Genomic DNA, 27,571 nt, shown 5'->3' on the forward strand with positions numbered 1-27,571 from the left:
CTCTGTCCTTTCTTGGCTAACATCCTAACTGGTCTGCAATAGCATCTTAACTGGTCTCCGTGTGTCTTATCTTGTCCCTCATCAGCCCATTCTTCATATGGCTACCCAAAAATCTGATCTAAAATAAATTAGCATAAAATAGAAATGCAGTAAACTACAAAGTGAACAGTTCATAGTCAATTAATAACATATGGAGGAAAAAAGTCTCTCCATATAGGATCTACCTAAAAATTAGCAGGTCACTAATAGTAAAGACAGAGATTTATAACCAACTTTCAGACAGAAATCACATTTCCATATATTAGCAAACTTCCTCCACAGAAAATACTATCATATCCATTAAGTTTGGCCTAACCAAAGCAAGTAGTTAAGCTCATTTATTACAAGACTTTAGTTCTTGGTTCTTTGTTGATTGTTCAAAACCTAAAGGAAATGAATGTTCATAATTCTTTTCAATACCAAGGGAAGTCCACCAATAAGAAGACCTGGGTAGTACTGAATTTTTGATAAGCACGTTAAAATTTTGTTAATAAATAAATAAAATTCTTAATTGTCAACAACCTGAGGAACTTTGGTGATGGAAAGAGATACAGCATAAAAAGATTTACCTGGAATCTATTAATGTAAGAATTTAGCCATAAAAAGTCTGGGCAATGTTAAATCATGTTGGTAAAATAGTTATCATTTGATATATTATGGAAATCTTTTTAAAGAGCAAAATTATACCACTGAATTTTGTGTTTCTATTCTAAAGTGGGAGAAACCTTACAGCAAAATGTAAGAGAGAATTCCTTTTAACCTGATAGGCTGGAACAGGCTAATATCATTTGTATCTATAAATACTGATCTATTAAATATTAGCCTACCTCTTATTGTCTGTGATCAATAACATGTCTTGATTGGATTATAATAAACTGGCCCCTATCTGTATCACTCAGACAGAAAAATACTCCCCAAGAAAGGTATGGTTTGGTTTAACAAAGCAAAGGAATTTACCTAAAAATGTGCAGATAACTAAGAAAATTTTAATCAACCTTTTTACCATGTTCTGAAAAAAAAATGCATAAAATGGCATTTTCTCATTATTTAATCACATATTTAATTAAACACACACAAAATTGATATTGTTTTCACTCTTTAAATAAACAAGGCAATGTTATCGTCTTGATTATCAACTCAAAAGACTCAGAGAAAGAAATATTCAGAATACCTTTTCATTGTTGAATGATCTCTGCTTTGTAAAGATTCTACAGCAAACCAAACCTTATAGAATAAGTAATATTCTCATTACTGCTCTCTTTGGAAATAATTTCATCTGTCATATAATCCCATCTTGAGCTATGTCATTAAAAAGTTATAAAAGACAGAGATTGAAATATCAAGATTAGTTCCTTCACAGATGAGACCACAAAATCAATGAAGCAGCATTATTCACACACACAAAAAGAAAATGCACAACTTTTACTGCTCTTATACCAAAAAAAGTTAAAAGGCAGAATTTCCATATCATCACACCACAAATCCTGGTCGCAAATGTATGTCATTGTTTGCGTATGCATTTGGAGAGTTGGGAAGGGAAATTGTTCAGAGATTTTTTTTTAATGGCTACAAAGTGATGGCATTTCTAAAAAGAAAGGCATTTTTTTGAAATCCTGCCTTACTCCAAAGCACAAAATATTATTTAAAAAATTTGTTGACAGGGGCGTCTAGGTGGCCAGATGGTTAAGCATCTGCCTTCGGCTCAGGTCATGATCTCCAGGTCCTGGGATCGAGCCCCACGTAGGGCTCCCAGTCAGTGAGGAGTCTGCTTCTCCTTCTCCCTCTGCCTCTCCCCCTGCTTGTGCTCTCTCTGTCTCTCTCTCTCTCTCAAATAAATAAATCTTTTAAAAAATTGTTGGTAAATAATGCATCGGATGCTTTCTATAATATTGGAGCTCAAATTTATACCTTCCTTAGCTCTGTCTAGAATAAACAAATGCACAGATCTAAAGATGTGTATGTGTTTACTTTTTAGCACATATGAAAAAAGATGGTATTTGACTCAAATTAATTTTAACAGTGAATATGACTAATAATATGTGTAACTTCCAGGCTAACATAGCAGTTCCCATAGGTGATAATAGAAGAAAAACAGTGAGCATAATGTGATGAAAGAAATATACATGAATCCATTCCAGTTGCTTCTATAGAATTTGATGAAATGAACAGTTCCCTGTAAGGCCAATTAAAACTGCTGATGAAGCTTTCAGAAAGATTGCATAAATCATTTTGAACCTTTCAATTTTGGTCTAGCACTATTACATTCTTCACAAAATCTTCAGCAATAATCAACATTTTCATCTCATTGAGAAAAGAAATTTTGCAAGAAGCAGTTCATCTTTCATTTGATGTATGAAGTCTATTTCAAGTGTATGCTCAATCTCTAGAGATAAATTCAATAGCATGTTCTCAAGAACAGCCTCTCAGTCAGTCCTATCTTTAAACAAAAGATAGCTGCACTGCCAGGCGCGCCTGGGTGGCTCAGTCGTTAAGCGTCTGCCTTTGGCTCAGGTCATGATCCCAGGGTCCTGGGATCAAGCCCCGTATCAGGCTCCCTGCTCAGCAGGAAGCCTGCTTCTCTCTCTCCCACTTCCCCTGCTTGTGTTCCCTCTCTCACTGTGTCTCTCCCTGTCAAATAAATAAATAAAATCTTAAAAAAAAAAAAGATAGCCGTGCTGCCAATATATTGCTGTTGTTTTGATAAATGACTGTGGTAACATATCATTCCAGTTAAACAGGCTCTACTCACCACAGTATCTCTTTCCTTCGTATCAGTCACCAACATTCATTTCTTAGGTTAAACTTTGTTTCCTTCACATTCTGTACAATATGTGCTTGAGAATAAACATTCAATTTTCAACACCCTCATTATTATCCCTACCTAACAATATCCTACAAGAGCAGTGTGGTATAGTAGAAATTACGTGAACTTTGAAATAAGACAGACCTTGATTAGAAACTCAAGATCACTTACTCAATATATGACCTTGAGAAAATTACCCTGTGTCTGTTTCATTATCCATAAAATAAGAATAATACTTCACTTGCAAATTTATTGTAAAAATTAGGTGTAGTACATTTAGAAAATACATCTCCTCACCAAGTAATAAATATAAAAGCTTGCATTAAAGCAATATGTTCTCATCCTCTCTTGTTGATCTCTATCTTTTTGCACAGATAATGCTTTTATTACTATATTACTATTTTAATAATACTAAGAAGGCCTCCATGAATTATTTAATCTCATTCCTCACTCTCCACATTATCATTGATACATTTCCCACATCTGCTGCTTTCATTCCCACCCAGGTGATCCTATAAGAACTGGAGTCAGCTCCAGAATTTCTATATAGAAGGAACTTGGAACAATGATCTGGTAAGAAGGACACATCAGGAAAATAGTCTTAAAGTGAATTCGCACAGCAAGGACACTATTTTAGTTCCAGTGTAAGTAGAGGGATTTTTGCATTGATGCTGTACTTACAAAGCAAGGACCCTGTTTTTCATATATGTTATATGTTTTAGAGGTAGTTTTTCAGGAGGCTGATGTAGATACAAAGAACCTAAAAATCCCTTCCTTGCATGATGCCCAGCCATCATTTGGCCCATCATCAACCATTAACCTCCATGACACTTTTCAAAATTGCATTCTTAGATCACATTTGTATCTATACCAAGAACACTCTTCTTTTCTCATAACCTATTTCCTCTTCCATGTCCATGGCTATCCTAAGAGATATTAAAATTTATAAACTGTTCATTTCCCATCATCTAATTTTGACCAAAATTTCAGTTTTCTTTTTTTTAATATTTTATTTATTTATTTGACAGAGAGAGCAGGAACACAAGCAGGGGGAGTGGAAGAGGGAGAAGCAGGCTTCCCACTGAGCAAGGAGCTCAATGTGGGGTTCCATCCCAGGACCCCGGGATCATGACCTGAGCTGAAGGCAGACGTTTATGACTGAGCCACCCAGGCGCCCCTAAATTTCAGTTTTCTTGAATTCCTAAAGCTGCAATAAACTGGCTAATGCTGGAGCCAGACTGCCTGTGTTCAGGCAAGTGTGTTACTTTGGGCAAGTTCCTTATCCCCAGCTTCTTCATCTGTAAAATGAAGTTAACAGTGGTAATCTTTCCATAGGATTGTTGCAAGGACAAATGAATTAATAATGTAAAGTTTGGAAGTTAGTGAAAATATAAAGTTTAGCTATTATTAACCTTTAACTAAGTTAAAATGGTACCATCTTATATATATGCAGCATTCATATAGGCACTTACCTGTAAGAAGCTGCCACATAATCAGGTCCTTGAGATATTTGGCAATTAAGTCCCACTGAGTGGTGTCCCAAATCCATTATTTTTCCCTTTTTATCTGTAGCGAATTGTCATTTTTTTTTTCATTCATTCTACATGTATCCATTGAGTCCTAACTATGTGCCACACACTGTGCTGGAAGCTGAGAATATAATGGTGAATAGAAACAGATATTTCCCTTGTGTTGCTTTTATACAGTGGGGGAGAACACCACCATTCCAATAATCATAAAACAAATAGAAAACATTAACTATGAAAAATGTTACAAGGTGAGGTGCATGATGCTGTAAGAAAGCCAATTTGCCAAAAATCAATTTGCAGAAAGTCAATTTGCCAAAAGTCAATTTTCCAAATGACTGATTCACTGAATTCCCTAACAGACAATTCACTGAAAGTGAGTTTGCCAGAAGCCAATTTCTAGAAAATCAATTTGATAAAAAGTAGTCTGCCAAATCATCATTTTACCAAATGACCAATCCACTGAATTATTGAAGATTTTTTGAAGTCTTCATTTCACCAAAGTTTCAATGCAGTCCTTTTATGACAGCTCTTCAGTCCCAAATTTGACAGTCTATCTGGGCTGAATATCAGTTTCATGTTTTCACATTTCAGATGCCAAGCCCTTCTCTAATGCCCAATGATCTAATGTAAGCAAATGGTGGGCTTCTCTTTAAATGCAGTTTACTGTCTTCAGACTTAAGCTTCTGCCTATCTCTACCTCTTCCAGAAAGACAGCTGCAGAGAACCATCCCAGGCCAGGGTGATGAACTGGTCATCTGCAAACTGACTTTTGCCAAATTTCTTCTTAGCAAATTGGTCATTCCTGAAATTGACTCTCAGTTAACTGTTTCTCAGTGAAATTACCAAGAGTCCATGTCTTGAGAGGCTATCACTGGGGAATCTGACCTTGTCAGACAGGTGAAGGAAGATTTCATTGAGCAAAAAAAACTGATGTCAGAAGGATAACTTAAAAAACACCCAAACAGGGTGCCTTGATGGCTCAGTCCATTAAACATCTGCCTTCAGCTCAGGTCATGATCCCAGGATCCTGGAAGCCCGTCCAGCATCAGGCTCCCTGCTCTGCAGGGAGTCTGCTTCTCCCATTGCCCCTCTTCCACTCATTCTCTCAATCCCCCTCTCTCAAATAAATAAATAAAATCTTAAAAAAAAAAAAAAACCCAAACAAAAGGAAGGGGAAACAAAGGGAACAGCATATACAAAAACTATTTGCAAGAAGAAAGCACCAAAATTACAACAGTTTGTAAAATGGCCAGAGTGGCTGGAATTCAGAGAACAAGGGGGAGCATGGTGTAATTTGAGGCAAGAAATATAGTTGGGAGCTAGACCATGTTGTGCCTCACAGACCATAGTAAAGACTTCTGTTGTTACATTAAGAATGAGGATCCGTAATATATTGTAAGTGGCGAATGACATGAGAAGATTTTCATTTTGAAAGATCATTTTGCAAGTGGTATAGAGATCATATTTTAAGAGTGTGATCACATAGGCTGTTTTCTCACCTGGAAATGTATTATTGCAGTAGTTCAGGAGAGTGGAGATAGTACTTAGACTAGGGGGTATAGAAAAAGTGGAGATAAGTAAATCACTTACAGAGGTTTTTACAATGTAGAAACAAGAGAATTCTTTATGGAATAGTGGATATGGGGATGAAAAAGAAAAAATCCATGGACAACTCCTAGATTTCTGGTTTGCAGAAGCAGATTGATGTTGCCATTCCTGAGAAAGAAAAAAATTAGGAGGGGAGGAAAAGATAGCAGAGGAGTAGGGGACCCTATTCCAACCAGTCCCCAGAATTGAGCTGGATATCTTCCAGACCACTCTGAACACCCATGAAATCAGCCTGAGATGTAAGAAGATATATCTGGATCTGTACAAACAGAATATTGCAGGCTATTGGTTTCAAGGTATGAAGCAGGGAGCCAAGATTCCGTGGGCACATATCTGAAGATAAATGGAAGGGGGAGGGAGCTGTGGGGATCCTACACCAACAGTGAGTGATAGCCTCCTGAGCTGGGGACAGGGCACAGACTCGCAGACTGGTAGCAGTGGGGAAAGGACTTTAGGGCAGTGCCCCCAGACTGAAACCTGGAGCAGCGGGGCCACCCATGCAAAGAGGGGGTGGCTGGCTGTTTTAGAAGCACAAAGGGCAGAGACATGCCCCCATGCCCAGACCTGTAGGCGAGGACTGGGATCCCTGCTGAGGCGTGCACAACCCAGGACGCTGCAGTTTATAGCAGCACAGACAGAAACAGAGATAGTGTGGCCTGGAGAACTCACTGAAGAACAGACTGCGATCTCTCTGTTCTGAGGCAGGGGGTTGGAAACGATATCTTCTGCTCTGACTCTCGGAAGAGATGCGGAAAGCCTCCAGGGAAAGCCGCCTGAGAACAAAAGTCCCCCAAAAACGGTTTTAACTGAGCCCATCCCCCACCACAAGGAGCAGGGCAACTCTGCCCAAATGGGGTTGCCTGAGTAACAGCATGGCAGGCCCCTTCCCCAGAAGACAGGCTGGGAGAACAAGAGGCCGACAACCCTAAGGTCCCTATAAAACAGGTCCATCTTACTTGGGTTGTGATCAATAATTTGGACTCTGTATGTTCCCTCAACCACCCCTCAACAGAACGACTAGAAGGAGGAACGCCCAAAATAGGAAAGACTCAGAGACTGTGACTTCTGCCACAGATTTACAAATGGATACAGATATAACCAAGATGTCGGAAATGGAATTCAGGGTAGCAACTGCAAAGACAATAGCTAGAATGGAGAAATTGATTAAAGGCAACATAGAGTCTCTAAGGGCAGAAATGAAAGCTAAACTGGCAGAAATTAAAAATGCTATCAATGAGATCCAATCTAATCTAGATAATCTAACAGCTAGAGTAAGTGAGGCAGAAGAATGAATTAGTGATCTAGAAGACCAATTAACAGACAAGAAGGAATAAGAGGAGGCCAGGGAAAAACAACTCAAAACCCATGAAAATAGAATCAGAGAAATAAGTGACATCATGAAACGTTCCAATGTCAGAATTATTGGGATCCCTGAGGGGGTGAAGAGAGAGAAAGGACTAGAAGATATATTTGAGCAAATAGTAGCTGAGAACTTCCCTAATCTGGGGAATGAAACAAACATTCATGTCCTAAGGCAGAGAAGATCCCTCCCAAGATCAAGGAAAACAGGCCAACGCCTCCGCATGTAATAGTAAAATTCGCAAATCTTAGAACCAAGGAAACCATCTTAAGGGCAGTTAGGGAGAAGAGATTCCTTACATACAGAGGGAGGAACGTCAGAATAACGTCAAACCTATCCACACAGACAAGCCAGAAAGGGCTGGCAAGACATATTCAGGGTACTAAATGAGAAGAACATGCAGCCAAGAATACTTTATCTGGCAAGGCGGTCATTTAGAATAGATGGAGAGATGTAGATCTTCCAAGACCAGCAGAAACTGAAAGAATATGTGACCACTAAGCTGGCACTGCAAGAAATATAAAGGGGGGTTCTATAAAAGGAGAAAGACCCCAAAAGTGATACAGAACAGAAATTTACAGAGGCAATCTACAGAAACAAGGTCTTCACAGGCAACATGATGACAATAAATTCATATGTTTCAATAATCACTCTCAACGTGAATGGCCTAAACGCTCCCATAAAACGGCACAGGGTTGCAGATTGGATAAAAAGACAGGACCCATCCATATGCTGTCTACAAGAGACTCATTCTGAACCTAAAGATACATCCAAACTGAAAGTGATGGGATGGAGATCCATCTACCATGCCAATGGACCTCAAAAGAAAGCTGGGGTAGCAATTCTTATATCAGACAAATTAGATTTTAAACTAAAGACTGTAGTTAGAGACACAGAAGGACACTATATCATTCTTAAAGGGTCTATCCAACAAGAAGATCTAACAATTGTAAATATCTATGCCCCCAACATGGCAGCAGCCATCTGCATAAGCCAACTGTTAACCAAAATAAAGAGTCACATTGATAACAATATGTTAATTGTAGGAGACCTCAATACTCCACTCTCAGCAATAGATACATCATCTAAGCAGAAAATCAACAAAGAAACAAGAGCTTTGATTGACACACTGGACCAGATGGATCTCATAGATATATACAGGACAGTCCACCCTAAAATAACAGAATACTCATTCTTCTCAAGCACACATGGAATTTTCTCCAGAATAGACCACATACTGGGTTACAAATCAGGTCTCAACCAATACCAAAAGATTGAGATTATTCCCTGCATATTCTCAGACCATAATGCTTTAAAACTGGAACTCAATCACAAGAAAAAATTTGGAAGAAATTCAAACACTTGGAAGCTAAAGACCACTCTGCTCAAGAATGTTTGGGTCAACCAGGAAATCAAAGAACTTAAACAATTCATGGAAACCAATGAGAACAAAAACACATTGGTCCAAAACTTATGGGATACTGCAAAGGCAATCCTAAGGGGGAAATACATAGCCATCTAAGACTCACTCAAAAAAAATAGAAAAATCCTGAATTCACCAACTAACTTTACACCTTAAAGAACTAGAGAAAAAGCAGCAAGTGATGCCTAAGCCATGCATTAGAAGAGAGATAATTAAGATTAGAGCAGAGATCAATGAATTAGAAACCAGAAACACAATAGATCAGATGAATGAAACTAGAAGCTGGTTCTTTGAAAGAATTAATAAGATCAATAAACCACTGGCGAGACTTATCCAAAAGAAAAGGGAAAGGACCCAAATTAATAAAATTATGAATGAAAGGGGAGAGATCACGACTAACACCAAGGAAATAGAAACAATTATTAGAAATTATTATCAACAACTATATGCCAATAAATTAAGCAACCTGGAAGGAATGAATGCCTTCCTGGAAACCTATAAACTGCCAAGACTGAAACAGGAAGAAATGGACAACCCGAATAGGCCAATAACCAGTAACGAGATTGAAGCAGTGATCAAAAACCTCCCAAAAAACAAGAGTCCAGGAGCTGATGGATTCCCTGGTGAATTCTACCAAACATTCAAAGAAGAAATAATGCCTATTTTCTTGAAGCTGTTTCAAAAAATAGAAGCAGAAGGAAAGCTTCCAGACTCATTCTATGAGGCCAGCATTACTTTAATCCCCAAACCAGGCAAAGACCCCATCAAAAAGGAGAATTTCAGACCTACATCCTGGATGAATATGGATTCCAAAATTCTCAACAAAATCCTAGCTAATAGGATCCAATAATACATTAAAAGGATCATCCACCATGACCAAGTGGGATTTATCCCCAGGATGCAAGGGTGGTTCAACATTCGCAAATCAATCAATGTGAAAGAACACATTAATAAGAGGAGAGAGAAGAACCATATGGTCCTCTCAATTGATGCAGAAAAAGCATTTGACAAAATACAGCATCCTTTCCTAATTAAAACTCTTCAGGGTATAGGGATAGAGGGAACATTCCTCAAGTTCATAGAATCCATCTATGAAAAACCTACAGTGAATATCCTCCTCAATGGGGAAAAGCTGAGAGCCTTTCCCGTAAGATCAGGAACACATCAAGGATGCCCACTTTTGCCACTATTGTTCAACATAGTACTAGAAGTCCTGGCAACAGCAATCAGACAACAAAAAGAAATAAAAGGTATTCAAATTGGCAAAGAAGAAGTCAAACTCTCTCTTTTCACAGACGACATGATACTTTATGTGGAAAACCCAAAAAACTCCACCCCCAAATTACTAGAACTCATCCAGCAATTCAGTAATGTGGCAGGATACAAAATCAATGCACAGAAATCAGTTGCTTTCTTATACAATAATAATGCAACTGTAGAAAAAGAAATTAGAGAAACGATTCCATTTACAATAGCACCAAAAACCGTAAGATACCTCGGAATAAACCTAACCAAAGAGGTAAAGGATTTATACTCTAGGAACTACAGAACATTCATGAAAGAAATTGAAGAAGACACAAAAAGATGGAAAAACATTCCATGCTCATGGATCAGAAGAATAAATATTTTTAAAATGTCTATGCTGCCCAGAGCAATCTATACCTTCAATGCCATCCCGATCAAAGTCCCAATGACATTTTTGAAAGTGCTGGAATAAACAATCCTAAAATTTGTATGGAATCAGAAAAGACCCCGAATCACCAAGGAAATGTTGAAAAAGAAAAACAAAGCTGGGGACTTCACGTTGCCCGATTTCAAGCTATATTACAAAGCAGTGATCACCAAGACAGCATGGTACTGGCACAAAAACAGACATATAGACCAATGGAACAGACTAGAGAGCCCAGATATGGACCTTCAACTCTATGGTCAAATAATCTTTGACAAAGCAGGAAAAAATATGCAATGGAAAAAAGACAGTCTCTTCAATGAATGGTGCTGGGAAAATTGGACAGCTATATACAGAAGAATGAAACTCGACCATTCTCTAACACCATACACAAGGATAAACTCAAAATGGAAGAAAGACCTCAATATGAGACAGGAATCCATCAAAATCCTAGAGGACAACATAGGCAGTAACCTCTTCGATATTGGCCACAGCAACTTCTTTCAAGATACATCTCCAAAGGCTAGTGAAACAAAAGCAAAAATGAACTTTTGGGACTTCATCAAGATAAAAAGCTTCTGCACAGCAAAGGAAACAGTCAACAAAACAAAGAGGCAACCCACAGAATGGGAGAAGATATTTGCAAATGACACTACAGATAAAGGGCTGGTATACAAGATCTATAAAGAACTTCTCAAACTCAACACCCAAAAATCAAATAATCAAGTCAAAAAATGGGCAGAAGACATGAACAGACACTTCTCCATAGAAGACATACAAATGGCTAACAGACACATGAAAAAATGTTCATCATCATTAGCCATCAGGGAAATTCAAATCAAAACCACATTGAGATACCACCTTACACCAGTTAGAATGGCAAAAATTGACAAGGCAAGAAACAACAAATATTGGAGAGGCTGTGGAGAAAGGGGAACCCTCTTACACTGTCGGTGGGAATGCAAGTTGGTACAGCCACTTTGGAAAATAGTGTGGAGGTTCCTCAAAATATCAAAAATAGAGCTACCCTATGACCCAGCAATTGCACTACTGGGTATTTACCCCAAAGACACAGATGTAGTGAAAAGAAGGGCCATATGCACCCCGATGTTCATAGCAGCAATGTCCGCAATAGCCAAACCGTATAAAGAGCCGAGATGCCCTTCAACAGATGAATGGATAAAGAAGATGTGGTCCATATATACAATGGAATATTACTCAGCCATCAGAAAGGATGAATACCCAACTTTTACATCAACATGGATGGGACTGGAGGAGATTATGCTAAGTGAAATAAGTCAAGCAGAGAAAGTCAATTATCATATGGTTTCACTTATTTGTGGAACATAAGGAATAGCATGGAGGACGTTAGGAGAAGGAAGGGCAAAATGAAGGGGGGGAAATCAGAGGGAGAGACAAACCATGAGAGACTATGGACTCTGAAAAACAAACAGAGTTTTAGAGGGGAGGGGGGGGGGTGAGGGGATGGGTTAGCCTGGTGACGGGTATTAAGGAGAGCACGTACTGCATGGAGCACTGGGTGTTATACAAAAACAGTGAATTATAGATCACTACATCAAAAACTAATGATGTATTGTATGGTGACTAACATAACATAATAAAATTAAATTAAATTTTTAAAAAAAAGAAAAATTAGACTAGGTTTGTATAATATTCTCATTCAATGTATTGCTATACATGTGTATATTTTATGTATCTATAAGAATATCTTTTTTCAAATCTTAAGTTATTAAGAAATTAAATGTAAAAAAAGAAAAAAAGAAATGTGAATTTGAAGGTTTTTATGCAATTTAGTGCCTCATGTATGTAGATATTCAATAAACCACAATCTTTATGACCCAGGCTCCCTCATTTACTGGCTGGTTGACTTTATGCAACTAACTTAAACTCATTGTCCCTCAATTTCTTCAACCTTAAAATAGGAATAATACTAGTGCTTGCCTGGGAAGAAACTAGCTAGCAATATTCCTACAATCCATTCTCTCCCTTTACTACAGGGAGGCCCCCAGAGAAAAAGAAAGTTGACCAAGTTAAATCTCCTTATGAACACGCTAATGACAAAACTGGCAAACACATTAAGTATGCCAAGTCATCATTTTACCAAATGATGCTAATGAGAAAGTCCTTGTTTGGGGCTGAATTGTGTCCAGGTTAAGGCCTAATCTCTAATATGACTATATTTGAAGACAAGGCCTATAAAAAGACAATAAAGATTAAATCAGGTCGTAAGGGTGGGCCTTAATCCAATAGGCCTGGTATCCTTATAAGAACAGGAGGAGACACCAGAGACCTCTGCATCTCTCCATATTGCACAAGGAAAGACCATGTGAGGACACAGTGAGACGGCTACTACCTACGAGCCAGGAAGAGAGACCTCATTAGAAACAAATCCTGATGGCGCTTTGATCTTGGACTTTTAGACCCTAACTCTGAGAAAATAAATTTCTGTTGTTTAAGCCACCCAGGTTGCGGTGTTTTGTTATGGCAGTTCTAGCAGACTAATACAGTCCTCATCTATGGAAAGCCTTTAGCAGAGCGTACCTGATTTGTTTTGATTGCTTATAGTAGATGAATGTAGAATCTAGGGATTTAGGGGTCAGGTACCAATAACTAAGTATGAAATGGAAATGTGTCATTATGGAAAAAGCTACCTTTTGTGTAAATAATGCAGCAACTTGCATTACTTAGTTAAAGACTTCATATGTTCATTCATGCCAGAGTGAATCCTGGTGCAGCAAGAAAGGACATGGGGATCTGTGTTGGTGGTCCCAGACCTCTCCCTGCTAAGCCTGTGCTTCAAGATTATTTGTAATTAATATTAGTAAAGTTTGATGCAGAGTAAGATCTCTAATACTGAAGTGTCTGATTTGATAATGCAATCCTCTGTGTTAAGATCACTATCTCAGAGAATTGTGGTGAGGATTAAATGAGTCAATGCTTGGGGCACCTGGGTGGCTCAGTTGTTAGGCGTCTGCCTTCGGCTCGGGTCATGATCCCAGGGTCCTGGGATCGAGCCCCGCATCGGGCTCCCTGCTCAGCGGGAAGCCTGCTTCTCCCTCTCCCACTCCCCCTGCTTGTGTTCCCTCTCTCGCTCTCTCTGTCAAAAAAAAAAAAAAAACTTAAAAAAAAAAAATGAGCCAATGCTTGTGAAAATGTAGTGTCAAGTTCATAGAAAACACTCATTAAGTATTGTTATTATTATTCTATTATTATAATCCTAAGGAATATTAAGAAGCTATCATTATGTGGAATATTATGTGACAGCCACTTGAACTAAGTACCTTCCATGGATTATCTCATTTATCATCCAAAAAGCCCTAAATTCTCTATTACCATCATATGAGAGGTCTGAAGCCTCAAGATTAATTCATTTTCCCAAGGTCAGATAGCTAGTAAATTCTAATACTAGTTTTAAACTCAGACTCTAACTCCTCAGTTGAGCTCTTGTTCCTAATTCCAAATAACACTGCCTTGTTATACTATCATGTCTCTGAAACCCCTTTGGAATGTCTGTCTAGGTGCTATTTTAGTATGATGAAAGTATATATATATTAATTAGCACCAAAATGGCCTTAAAATGCCAATGCGGTTTCTAAATAAATGTGACTTCCATCTAGGGAGTTTCTAACATCAGGAAAAATTTTTAAAAAATAATAGAGAAAACTATTATTTTTACTCCATTTCTCAAAATGTAATGAGCCTTTGATATCCCACTGAGCATAATCTCCCCCCTACCCCCATGGTACCCCAAAAAGATACATGGGCTGGTCAATTCTGAATTTCTGAAACAATAAAACTGGAGTTTTAAGAAAATTAACAAGAGGTTTAGTGAGTTTATTTTTCCTCTCTGTATTATAATCTGTATTACATATATACACATACATACATACATATAATCTGTATTACAGATTATACAGGCTATTTCATTTCGTTGCTTTCTCATATACAACAGTAGGGATAAGCAAAGAAAGATGTAAGTGAACTCTATCAACTTTGTTAATAGCATTAATTAGATCAAAATATATGACTAAAATATTACTTTGGAGGATAAAAGAGTATTGATTTGATTTGAAATTATATTTAGAAACGACATAGGCACTCCATAACCTTTATTATAAATGATAGTTATAAACTATAGGCACTCAATTTTGTCTTATTTTATTCATTAAGGACATTCATTTTTTATAAAACACTGTAGATTGGATATTGAATTCTATTTCTATGGATTTTTATCAACCCACACAATACTGAGAATAAAATGAACAGTTTTCCTGGAACTTATGCAGGTAACTGGAAGGAGATTATTTAATAATGTTACCAAGGAAGCATTATGGTAGCCATTCTGTCCATTGTGGTCCTGTTTTCAGTCTAGGTATCAAACAAGAAGGAATTTTTCCTACCAAAGGGAGTAGACCAGAGCTTTGTCATTGCAGAAAACAGGGCATGGCAAAGAAAACAAGGGGTACAACAGTCATATTAGGAAAAGACCACATTTAAAGTAAGGTCTAGAAACTGCAGATGCATAGGAGAAGAAATTTTTGCAAATAATAAAGGCTTTGATACCAAAAAAAAAAAAAAAAAAAAAAAAGCCACCATTCCATGGAAGATTTGCATGGAAACTTCCAAAGGAAGATTAGGAAGACTGGGAAGAAAATAAATCTAGATTGGACTACAACGGAGAAGAATGCTTATTAAAAAGAAATGGAAATTGACATCAGAATTTATACTTAATTTTATATAAGTATACATAGGTCAATTGCACATGAAAATGTATATTTATTGTTTTTAAAAATCCTAATGTGAAGCACTTCTTTCCTTAAACATTGTTAGAAAGAGATACCATAACTAAAAGGACCTATTGGGAGAGGTGATCCACCATGGGTAATTGGCATCCCGCACCTTCTTACAGAGTGTGCCAAGAATGCAAAACCTTAACCACTCTTTGCCTAGGCCATTTCTCAAGGTTGTATTTACAGTGAGCAATCTTGAGAGATAGGGTAATGCCCTCATCCCAAAGAGCAGGCTTGCTTATTGCTTGCTATAAAAGCAGGGGATTCCCACATTTGGTTTTCTTTTCTTATAACACAACCAACTACATGTACAGGCTCCCACCTAAGCCCTCTGTGCCACCCTCATGTAAATGAGGGCCAAGGGGAACTGATGCAAATATACTGATGCTCATGCATTGATGAAGCAGTACCAGCCTAACTTATTAACTTGCAAGCACGGTAAAATCAAATCACAGAACAAACCCTGCTTCACTCTGTAATAAAGATTCAAGAGCCCAGAATAGACAAATGAGATAAATAGCATCTTTCATAATGTGATTTTTAATGTATTTTATTTTTTAGAGCAGTTTTGGGTTTACATCAAAATTCCCCAGAAAGTTTTAAATTTTCATATACCCCAAACCCCCAATTTTATTATTAACAACGTGTGTTCATGTGGTACATTTGTTACAACTGACAAACAAATATTAATACTTTATCATTAACCAAAGCCCATAGTTTACATTAGGGTTTACTCTCTGTTGTACATTCTATGGGTTTAACAAATGTATAATGTTATGTACCCATCATTACAATATCACACAGTAGAGTTTCACTGCCATAAAAATCCCTATGCTCGGGACGCCTGGGTGGCTCAGCTGGTTAATCGTCTGCCTTTGGCTCACATCATGACCCCAGGTTGCTGGGATGGAGTTCCACATCAGGCTCTTTGCTCAGTGGGGAGCTGCTTCTCCCTCTGCCTGCCACTCCCCCTGCTTGTGCTCTCTCTCTCTCTCTGACAAATAAATAAAATCTTAAAAAAAAATTCCTATGCTCTGCCTTTTCATCTCTTCCTTCCCCCTAACCTCTGGCATATATTGATCATTTTACTCTCTCCTTAGTTTTGTCTTTTCCAGAATGTAATATAATTGAGATCATAAAATATGTAGCTTTTTCAGACTGGCTCCTTTCACTTAGCAACATCCATTTAAGGTTCCTCCATGTCTTTTCATGGCTTGATAGTTCATTTCTTTTTAATCTCATCCACTTATGGTAAGAGAAGATACTTATATAATTTCTAAATTACTGAGACTTAATAGGTCACCTAACATGGCCTATCCTGGAAAATGTCCCATGTACACTTGAGAAGAATATGTATGCTATTGTTGGGTAGAGTGTTCTGTGTATGTCTGTTTGATCTACTTAGTGCATTGCATTCTTCTGTTTCCTTACTTCTGTTTGTTCTATCCCTTACTGAGAGTATATTGAAGTCTTTCAAATGTTATTGTAGAATTGTCTATTTCTCCCTTATTTTTTCCAGTTTTATTGGGATATAATTGACATATTGTGTTAGTGTAAGGTGTACAAAATAATGATTTAATATATGTATTTATTGCAAAATGATTACCACAATGTTTAGGTTTTTTTGTTTTGTTTTGTTTTGTTTTGAAAGAGAGAGCATGAGCATGTGGAGGAGGGTCAGAGGGAGAGGGAGAATCTTAAGCAGGCTTCACACCCAGCATGGAGCCCAATGTGGGACTCGATCTCACAACCCTGACATCATGACCTGAGCTGAAATTAAGAGTTGGACGCTCAATTGACTGAGCCACCCAGGTGACCCTTATTTGTCTAGTCTTATGTTTAACTGAACTGTTTTATCCAATCTCTCAATCTCTATTTTCTGATTATCATTTATATATAAAATAATTACTACTAAAAAAATAATTACTAATAATAATTACTTAATTCTGTCATTTTTCCCAGCTTTATTAAGATATAATTGACATATAACATTGTGTAAGTTTAAGGTATACAATGTGATAGTTTGATACATGTATATACTGTGAAATACTTAACACAATATTAGTCAACACATCCTTCACCTCACATAATTAACATTTTGTTGTTGTTATGGTGACAACATTAAAGCTCTACTCTTTTTTTATCTGCATAATATGTTTCTTTTCTAAAGTTTTTATTTAAATTCCATTTAGTTAACATACACTGTAATATTAATTTCAGGCATAGAATTTAGTGATTCATCACTTACATACAGCACCCAGTGCGCATCACAAGTGCCCTCCTTAATACCTATTTTCTTGACTCTCTCCACATCTTCCTTTAGTTCTTTGAGCATCTTTAAGATAGTCTTTAAAAAATCATTGCGTAGGGGTGGCTGGGTGGTAGACATTAGGGAGGGTATGTGCTATGGTGAGCTCTGTGAATTGTGCAAGACTGTTGAACCACAGATCTGTACCTCTGAAACAAATAATGCAATATATGTTAAGAAGAAAAAAAAAGAAGAAGATAGCAGGAGGGGAAGAATGAAGGGGGGTAAATCGGAGGGGGAGACAAACCATGAGAGACGATGGACTCTGAAAAACAAACTGAGGGTTCTAGAGGGAAGGGGGTGGGAGGATGGGTTAGCCTGGTAATGGGTATTAAAGAGGGCATGTTCTGCATGGAGCACTGGGTGTTATGCACAAACAATGAATCATGGAACACTACATCAAAAACTAATGATGTAATGTATGGTGATTAACATAACAATAAAAAATTTTTAAAAAATCATTGTGTTGTATGGAGCGCCTGGGTGGCTTAGTCAGTTGAGTGTCCAACTCTTGATCTCAGCTCAGGTCTTGATCTTAGGGTCGTGAGTTCAAGCCCTGTGTTGGGCTCCACACTGGGTGTGGAGGATACTTTAAAAAAAAAAATCATTGTGTAGTAGATCTACCATTAGATATTTTCAACACCAGTTTCTGTTGATTTTTTTCCTTTGAATGAGCCATACTTTCCTGTTTCTTTGTATGCCTTGTGATTTTTTTTGTTGAAAAGTAGCTATTTGTATCTAATAATGTGGTAACTGGAAATCAGATTCTCCTCTTCCTTGAGGGTTTACTATTTTTTGTTATTGTTTTTGTTGTTTGTGGTGGTGGTGGTGGTCATTGTTGCTGTTGTAAGCTATGTCTGTGCCAAGAATCAGTTGCAGGTGTACAATTAAGATCATCCAGGTCTTTTCTGAGACCTTCTCTGAGCACGTATAGCCACATTCTAATTTTCCCACATGTGAAGTTGTTTTCTAATGTCCTGGCTCCCAAAAGCGAGGGAAAGAAAAAAATTAAGGGGAGAGGAAAAAGGTGTTGGCACTTTAAAATCTTCTGGAAGTCACTTCAGCCTTGGGGGGGGGGGGATTGCAACAGTGGGAGGAGGACACCTGCATCTCTGTGATCAGACCTCGAGATTTGGAGGACAGGGTCTATTTTTGCCTGGTTTGGTTCCTGCAAGCTATGTGCAGACTGCTCCAGGAACATGTGCACAGCCGCCTGCCACAGTGGCTGGTAGTGGGGAGTTGGTAATTACTACTGAAATTGACCAAAATTAACTGCAATTTGCCATCCAAGGTATCCCCTGGAATTTGCAAGACTTCAATAGATTCCAGAGTTGTGAAAAAGTTGCAGCAGACGGATTCTGCCAGTGTAACTGTTATCTCAATGAGGAGACAGCTTCCTGGTGCTTCCTACTCTACCATCTTCTGAGAATCCTCCATAATGTGTTTTTAACATTTAATAATTTTATTAATTTTTCTCACAAAAAAGTGCTTCGGACAATAATATAAATTACATTAAAAATCTAACATTCATGTATTTCATTTGGACATTATTACTATGTATCTTTTGTGCATTTATTTCTCTAATTTTGAAAGTACACAATTAGGTATGAAGGTAATTTTTTTATCTGGTTCTATATAAGATGCTATTCTCATATATCAACAGATGGCCCTTGGTAATAATGCTTTGATTGTGTTAGTGGTGTATTTCAATCTAACAGGTCTATTAAATAATCTCATGAGACATATATTTTTGCCATGGGATGAAAATGTAGTTGTTTGGCTATTTCATTATGGCATGGTGGTATTTAAGTGATATAAGCAATCTGAGGTGTTCTTAAACTGGTTTTCAAAAGGTTATATCACTCTCATTTCTAGGATAGGGTTGGCCTTGATTAGTTCCTGGGACAGCAAAGTATCTTAGTAGTTGTATAACTACAAAGTAGTCACTGAAATAATGACTGTGATTTTCAGGGTACAAAATCATAAACCCAGAGAGATACAAAAGTACCCAAGAGGGGGTTCTTCCTGCAAGAATAATGATATGTCTTTTTTCTTGGTAAATGATATCAATCTTTGTCTAACAGATCACTTCTGAGTAAAATATGAACAGAGGAAAATAATTTTGTTGTTAAATTACTAAAATGAGGATATACTTCTAATCACCTAAATAATTAATAGAAACATTGTTCAATAATTTAAAAGTGCATATGCCAAAGTGAATTACATGGTTAAGGCTAGTTTCACTGGTAATTCTCACTGAGGCTCACTAAAGCGTAACTCCTAAGCTATAAGAGTCAAGTGTACATTCTTTTTCATACAGTTTAGACAGTGTAAAGCATATGTTACTTTATAAAGTGTTGTTAAAATACCATGAGCTCCCAAAGGGTAAATAGATAAGATGATAACAAGATTAAAGAAAGGAACATGTACTTAGAGAGAGAGAGAGGAGAATGGAAAGAGACTGATGATACAAGGATATAATCGATGAAGCAAAGTATCACTAAAAGGTGAGAAGAGATGGAAGGCACAAGCATCAGAATTAACAAAAAGAGGACGTTTTCTTTTCTGAGATTAGAAGGAAGATGGGAAGAATATAAAAATTCAAAAACTTTTTTCCAATGAAGAGAAATTAATAGAATTGATGTGATAGTCCTTAATCTTTCCAATAAAGAAAGAAGGATATTATCAAAGAAAAGCAGGGGGAGGGTCCTTAGGTACTGGGGGAATATGAAATATTTAGAGATGAACATAAAATTTGTTTAACAGCAATGAGCACACCTATTTCATCAGTGGATAACATGAACTAGAAATGTAATCGATTAGTCCAGTTTCCTGACTTAATAATATTTTAGCAATCAGGGAGTAAGAGAATTGAATTATGGGGTTGACCCAGCATTTGAATCCAACTAATAAAAATTTAAATAAATTAGATAATACCTGCAGCTGTGACTACTGATTAGTTGAAATTTCTTTCTTTTCTGTAAGGAAGACCCGTTATTAACCATACAATAATCAATAGGGAGTTAAAGCTACTGTGGTACATATCAGTGGTAAGAATCAAAAAACTTTGGAATAGAACAAATGAATCATTTGAATAACTGCAACTGTTGTAAGCTAAATTAAGTAAATTGGTTAATTTATCCTTGTGATTCATCACTTCCAGATGATTTGACCAGAATCAAAATATGGAACTATGAGATACATTAGACAGAAAAATGTTCTGGTTAGATAAATACAGTTGCACTGACTTTACTCTAGAAGAGACATTAAAAAGGGACAGGCTTTCTTTGGCTTTGGAAGAATATACTCATAGATTATATTCGAAGTTCTTACTACAAGCTTAGAAAAAAGTGCCTCGCTATCCTATCTCAAACAAACAAATAAGCAACCAAAGCAAACAAACAAAAAAACTCTAGCCTGCCCACCAATCCAACTCCTCTCTTTTCATGGGCTCCTTTGTAATACAGAAACTCTGTAATTAGCACTTGCACCTATATTATAGAGTCATGAATAATAAATGCATTTAACAATCCATTAGCTGTTTTCCTCAATGCTTTTACTAAACAATTTCTTCCCAAAAACTTCCAACCCCCCAGTTTTCTGAGCTTTCTAAACCAATCCAAGATCCAGACATGGATAGCTGAGAAAGTCTGTATCCTCCATTAACCTCACCCCTTAGTGACCTTCCTCATAAAAACAAATGACAACCCAAACCACAACCTTTACTTTTCAGATAGAAGGTGGAAGGAAGGAAGGAAGGAAGGAAGGAAGGAAGGAAGGAAGGGAGGGGAGGGAGGAGGGAGGGGGGACCTGGTCTGAGTGCCAAAGGATATGGTTCAGTAAAATCCTACATTGCTGTTTTTTCTCAGCTAAACCACCAACTAATAAAAGAGGGAAAAGAAATATTTGTTGTGTGCTATTATGTGTCAAACACTTTATGTACACTGGATTATTTAATACATAGAACATTCCTGGGAATAAGGAGGTACTATCATTTTGCAGATGAGGAAGCTGACTGAGGTGCAAGCATGTTAACTTACCCAAGGCCACACCATAAAAGAGAGAGTAGAGTCAATCCATTTCGGTCTGTTTTGAAAAACAGTAGTATTTTTTCTTCACTAATCTATAACTGAAAGTGAAAAAAATATGTAACATATTAAAAAAACAGAAAGATAACTTGCCCTGCTTTGTGGTTACATGCCCCTCTCTGAGCAAGGCAATACCTCAGTTGTCCCCAATCAGAAAGCTGCTCCTCTCTCAACATTCAACAGTAGCAATGGTAGTTCTGAGTTCCTGTTATAAATAAGTGAAGAGGAGACACACAGGTTGTCTTAGGGAAGATAAGTGGGTTGACCAAAACAATAGACAAAACTTAATATTCCCACCCACTGTTTTCTCTTGTATTACTTGTGGATGACGCTAGGCAGCATAGGGGTAGCCATAATAATTTTTTTATGTACCTATAAACATTTCTGTCCATTGTTTAGGGCCATTTTTGGAGTTCCCCTACCATTTCTTTGTTTTGAATTCATATTCAGCCAGTTATGACTGCTTTAATCTTTGGGGATTTTTAAAAATCAAATTTCAAGTTTAAAATTTTGTTTGAGGGGCACCTTGGTGGCTCAGTCATTAAGCGTCTGCTTTCGGCTCAGGTCAAGATCCCAGGGTCCTGGGATCGAGCCCCGCATCGGGCTCCCTGCTCAGAGGGAAGCCTGCTTCTCCCTCTCCCACTCCCCCTGCTTGTGTTCCCTCTCTCATTGTGTCTCTCTCTGTCAGATAAATAAATAAAATCTTTAAATAAATAAATAAATAAATAAATAAATAAATAAATAAAATAAAATAAAATTTTGTTTGAATGTAACAATAGGTAAAATGTCTATAAATCAACAATAATGCTACTATTACACAAACTCTTCCCAGGCAAGAGGGAAAAAATATTGCTTAGCTTTTGAGAAAAATCCCTTTATGATAATGAAAGTCTTTGAGATAGCAGCAATAATTGCCATATGATATAAATTGAAGACAATGATTACCTTCAAGGTCTTCAGATTCCTTCATAACCTTATTTACCACCCTGTACCCTTCAGAGGCAAACATTTTGCCAACAGGTATTGCACTCATGAGTAATCTGAGCCCAAGCTTGTCTTTGAATAGGTACTAAGGTTGCACATTTGTTTCGTTGTAGCTTCAATTCTGAACTTAAAGCTTTTATTAAAGACTTTCAAGATTAATTTCAGAATGCCTTTTATGCCTGTTGATTTTAGTTGTCACAAAAAGCCAGAGTAAACTCTCATCTTCAAGAATCTAATTCCCATAAGGCTCTGAATATCCCCTTTTTTGATCCCATTTTTTATCCCTGTCTAACACCTGAAATCTTTCCACTGGGACTTTTGAGACTCAGTCATTAGCAGAATGGACTTCTCTGAACATTCTCTTCACTTCTTGCTTTAAAAACCTGATCAAGCCTTCAGCCCTCTTCTCTGCAGCTCAAAGTCCTAACTCCACTACTAGGAGGCCTGGAGGTTAGAGATGACATTCTCATTTTTTGTTGCTCCTTCCATACCATTCTTCCTCCCTCCTCCTAAACACATTCCATTTAAATTTCATGACATCAAACTGCAGCACTAATTCCCCTATTTGTTTCCTCCAGCCATGTTTACATACATGCACAGGTACAAGTATGGAATAGGCAGAGAATTGGACATAAACAGGGTTGTGGTTTAGCCAAATACAAGGAGACAAGAGAAGGGAAGGAGAGTTAAGGGTATATGCAAGGAAGTGATTATGATTGATCATGCAATTTAAGGTGGATAAGAATAGAAGTTAAGGTATGAGGGGGTGAGAGACAATGAAAAGATTTTAGAATCAATGAATTGTAGCTTCTCGTGAGGTCAGAGACTTGTTGGAATACTTCAAATATAGGTTATTAAGCTAGAAAGATAGGAGATAGTGGTCAGAAAGTGGAATGCCTCAAATTGAGATGATTGAGAAGCTGTAGTTAATAGGGATGACAAAGGTAGAGGTATGGTCATGTGAGTAAATAACTAGAGTGAGGTGGAGGATAAAATCATTGGAAGAGAGGAGGTCAAGGCACTGAATGACAATGTATTGGGTAGATCATCTATGTAGCCATTGAAGTCAACTGAAAATTATGACAGGAATAGGGTCTGAAACAGTGTTGGGGAGTTAGGAACTAAAATCTTCAAGGAATAGGGTGGAGGAAGATAAGATTTTTCAAGCACCTACCTACCTGCAACTGCTGTCTTATTACTGAGTGAACTTGTTCATGATCCTAGCAAAGAGAAACCCCTCCATTTGTATACTAGGTCTTTTCCCATCTAGTCCAGGGCATTGTCTTGGCAATTGTTCCTTCTTTCTCCAATATCAATAATTTTCCCTCTTTTCTAGATTTTTTTTCCATTTGCTAACAAGCATGCTTTTTCTCTTTTCTTAAAACTTTTGCTTGATCTTCCTTCACTTTGTAGCTACCACCCCATTTTTTCCCCTTCTCTTTGGCAAATCTCCTTGAAAGAGTTGTTAAAAATTGCTGTCACCACTTTCTTTCCCATTTTCTCTTGAGTCTACTATCAAGCTTTAATACTCACCACTCCATCCAACCACTCATCTTAATGTTATTAAATCCAGTAGTCAGGTCTCAATCCTCATCATATTAGACCGTTTAGCAATATGTGATGCAGCTAATTGTTTTCTTCACATGGTTTCCAGGATACCATATTCTCTTGGTTTTTCCCTTCTATATACTGTAGCTTCTTCATAGTCTCTTTTGTTGTTTCCTTCTAGTCTTTTCCTTCTAGTCTTAATGTTGGAGTGTCCAGCTTAGAATGCTTTCTCTTCTAACCACACTAATTACTTTAGTAATCTCAATTACCCCACAGTGAGGAAATTACAAATGCCAAACCTGGGGCGCCTGGGTGGCTCAGTTGTTAAGCATCTGCCTTCGGCTCAGGTCATGATCCCAAAGTCCTGGGATCAAGCCCCGCATTGGGCTCCGTGCTCAGTGGGAAGCCTGCTTCTCCCTCTCCCACTCTCCCTGCCTGTGTTCCCTCTCTCGCTGTCTCTCTCTCTGTCAAATGAATAAATAAAATCTTAAAAAAAGAAAGAAAGAAAGAAATGCCAAACCTGCCTTGCTTTAATGCAGAAGAAGAGATTCAAAGGCTTTGGGAGATTGGAATGTTAAAGTGGACTTGTCATTTAATATCTACTTGCCCATACTGGGAGAGTCCACAGAACATATTTTTTACTACTGTGAGAAATAAATATGAAAGGGGAGCCCCAACATCTTTGAAATGTTCAGTGATTGCTCTTCTCTATAGGCCAGACCTTACAACGTGCACTGTAGTCACCAAATTAGAAAACCTAAATGCAATGAGAGTAATTGGATCCCAAGGTAGCAGGAGTCAAGTGGCAGCCCTTAACTGCCAAAGTCAAGGTGTGGTTACCATAATGGATAGCAGAGTCAAAGCAGCAATCAGAATAGTCTGATTTGTGTAGACATATGGCATTGGCTAGTCAATCATAGTGTTCCTGGAAGTGAAATAGAGAAATAGATAGGAAGCCTACTAAATTCTTACTTGATCTATAAACAGGAAGATTCTGGGTCAGGTAAACAAAAGTCTAACTTGAATCATAAAAACAGTCATGGTTCCTCAACTAGTTCTCAGAGTTGAGCCAGTTTACAGACCCAAAACCCCTTGAAAGAAGGGGAGGCTGGGTACCCTTGAGGAAGAACCCCTGTACACTGGCAAAAATTTATACTGTTAATCTTTCTCCAAACCTTCCTCAAAGTGACTTACAAGCTTTTGCCACGGTTAACTGCATTGTGGGAAAAATAATCAGTTTTCAGAGACTACTGGACACTGACTTAGAAGTGACACTAATTCCAGGAGATCCAAAACATCATTATGATCTACCAGAGTAGGAGTTTATGAAGGTCAAGTGATCAATGGAATTTTAGCTCAAGTCTGTCTCACATTGGGCCCAGTGGGTCTCCTAGCCCATTCTGTGGTTATTTATCCAGTTCTAGAATTCATAATTGGAATATATATACTCAGCAACTAGCAGAATCCTCACATTGGTTCCCTGGCCTGTGAAGTGAGGGCTATTAGGGTGGAAAAGGCCAAGTGGAATCCATTAGAACTGCCTTCTACCTGGGAAAACAGTAAACCAAAAGGCAATATCATATTCCTGAAAAGACTACAGAATCAGTGCCACAACCAAGGATTTGAAAGTTACAGGAGTGTGATTCCCATCACGTCCCCATTCAACTCACTTATTTAACCCATGCAGAAGACAGATGATCTTAGAGAACAACAGATTAGCATAAACTTAACCAGGTGGAGACTCCAATTGCTATTGCTCTACTAGATGTGGTTTCATTGCTTGAGCAAATTAACTCATTCCTTGGTCTCTGGTATGCAGCTTTTGATCTGGCAAATTTTTTTTTTTTTCTCCATACCTGTTATTAAAGACCACCAAAAGTAGTTTGCTTCCATTAGCAAGGCCAGTAATACATTTTCACTTTCCTACCTTGGGAGACTATTAACTCTCCAGCCCTAACTTAGAGGTCATAATGTAGTTCACAGGTATCTTGATCACCTTCCCCTTCCACAAGATATCACACTGGTCTATTACAATGATGACAGTATGCTGATTGGACCTAGTGAGCAAAATGGACTTATTGGTAAGACATTTGTATGTCAGAGAGTGAGAAATAAATATGCCAAATATTCACTTCTACCTCAGTGAGTTCTAGGGATCCAGTGGTATGGGGCATGTTTAAATATCCCTTCTAAGGTAAAGGATGATTTGTTGCATCTGGCCCCTTGGGCAAACAAAAAAGAGGCAGAACCCCTGGTGGGCCTCTTTGGTTTGGGGAGGCAACATATTCTTCATTTGGGTGTTTTAGTCCACCCTATTTACTGAGTGACCTGAAAAACTGCTAGTTTTGACTGGGGTCTAGAACAGAAGGCTCTGCAAAAAGTCTAGGTGGCTGTGCAAGCAGCTCTGTTACTTGCGCCATATGATCCACCATATCCGATGAGCCTGAAAGCTTGAAAGGTCAGTGGCAGATAGAGATGCTATTTGGAGCCTTTGGCAAGTCCCTAGAAGTAAACAACACAAGCCCCTAGGATTCTAAAGCAAAATTCTACCATCTTCTGTAGATATTTACTCTGAAAAACAGCTCCTGGCCTGCAACTGGACCTTAGTAGAAAGTGAATGTACAATCATGAGCCACCAGGATAACATGTGACCAGAGTTGCTCATCATGAACTAACTGGGTGTTATCTGACCCACCAAGGCACAAATGTGGCAGGCAAAGTAGGACTCCATTATCAAGTGAAAATGGTATATATGTGATTAGGCTCAAGCAGGCCCTGAGGGCACAAGTTACCTGTAAAAGTGGCCCAAATGCCCATGGTCCTCACTCCTGCCACACTACCTTCTCTCTCCTAGCCTGCACCTATGGCCTCATGGGGAGTTCCCTACAATCAGTTGACAGAGGAAGATTCTGGACTGGTTTACCGATGGTTTTGGACAATATGCAGACATCACCCGAAAATGGACAGCTGGAGCGCTACATTCCCTTTTTCTGGGACATCCCTGAAGGGCAGTGGTGAAGGGAAACCCTCCCAGTGGACAGAACTCTGAACAGTGCACCTGACTGCTCACTTTCCTTGGAAGGAGAAATGGCCAGACATATTATTACATACTGATTCATAGACTGTGGCCAATCACTTTTTCCCCAGCCACTCCTGGCATCACCCAATGGGCTCATGAACAAAGTGGCCATGGTGACAAGGATGGAGGTTAACATGAGCTCAGCAACATAGATTTGCACTTACCAAGACTGACCTAGCTATGGCCACTGCTGTGTCCAATCTGTCAATAGAAAAGACAATATTAATCCCTGATATGACACCATTCCCTGAGGTGGTAGCCAGCTACCAGGTGGCAGAATGATTACATTGGACTGCTTCCATCATGGAAGGGGCAGTGTTTT

At 38.0% G+C, this 27,571-nt stretch overlaps 1 long non-coding RNA gene across 1 annotated transcript; it reads right to left on the minus strand.

Moving 5' to 3' along the window:
- Positions 1-1,070: 1,070 nt before the first annotated feature.
- On the minus strand, positions 1,071-27,453 carry LOC116637485. The gene is made up of 4 exons (XR_004300487.1): positions 27,414-27,453; positions 21,591-21,679; positions 4,315-4,492; positions 1,071-1,338 (listed from the first exon to the last, which is right to left on the minus strand). It is a non-coding gene; the product is annotated as an uncharacterized LOC116637485 (long non-coding RNA).
- Between the last annotated feature and the right edge of the window lie 118 nt (positions 27,454-27,571).

This window comes from Phoca vitulina, unplaced genomic scaffold (assembly GCF_004348235.1).
Source record: "Phoca vitulina isolate PV1807 unplaced genomic scaffold, GSC_HSeal_1.0 scaffold14, whole genome shotgun sequence".
NCBI classification, from domain to species: domain Eukaryota; kingdom Metazoa; phylum Chordata; class Mammalia; order Carnivora; family Phocidae; genus Phoca; species Phoca vitulina.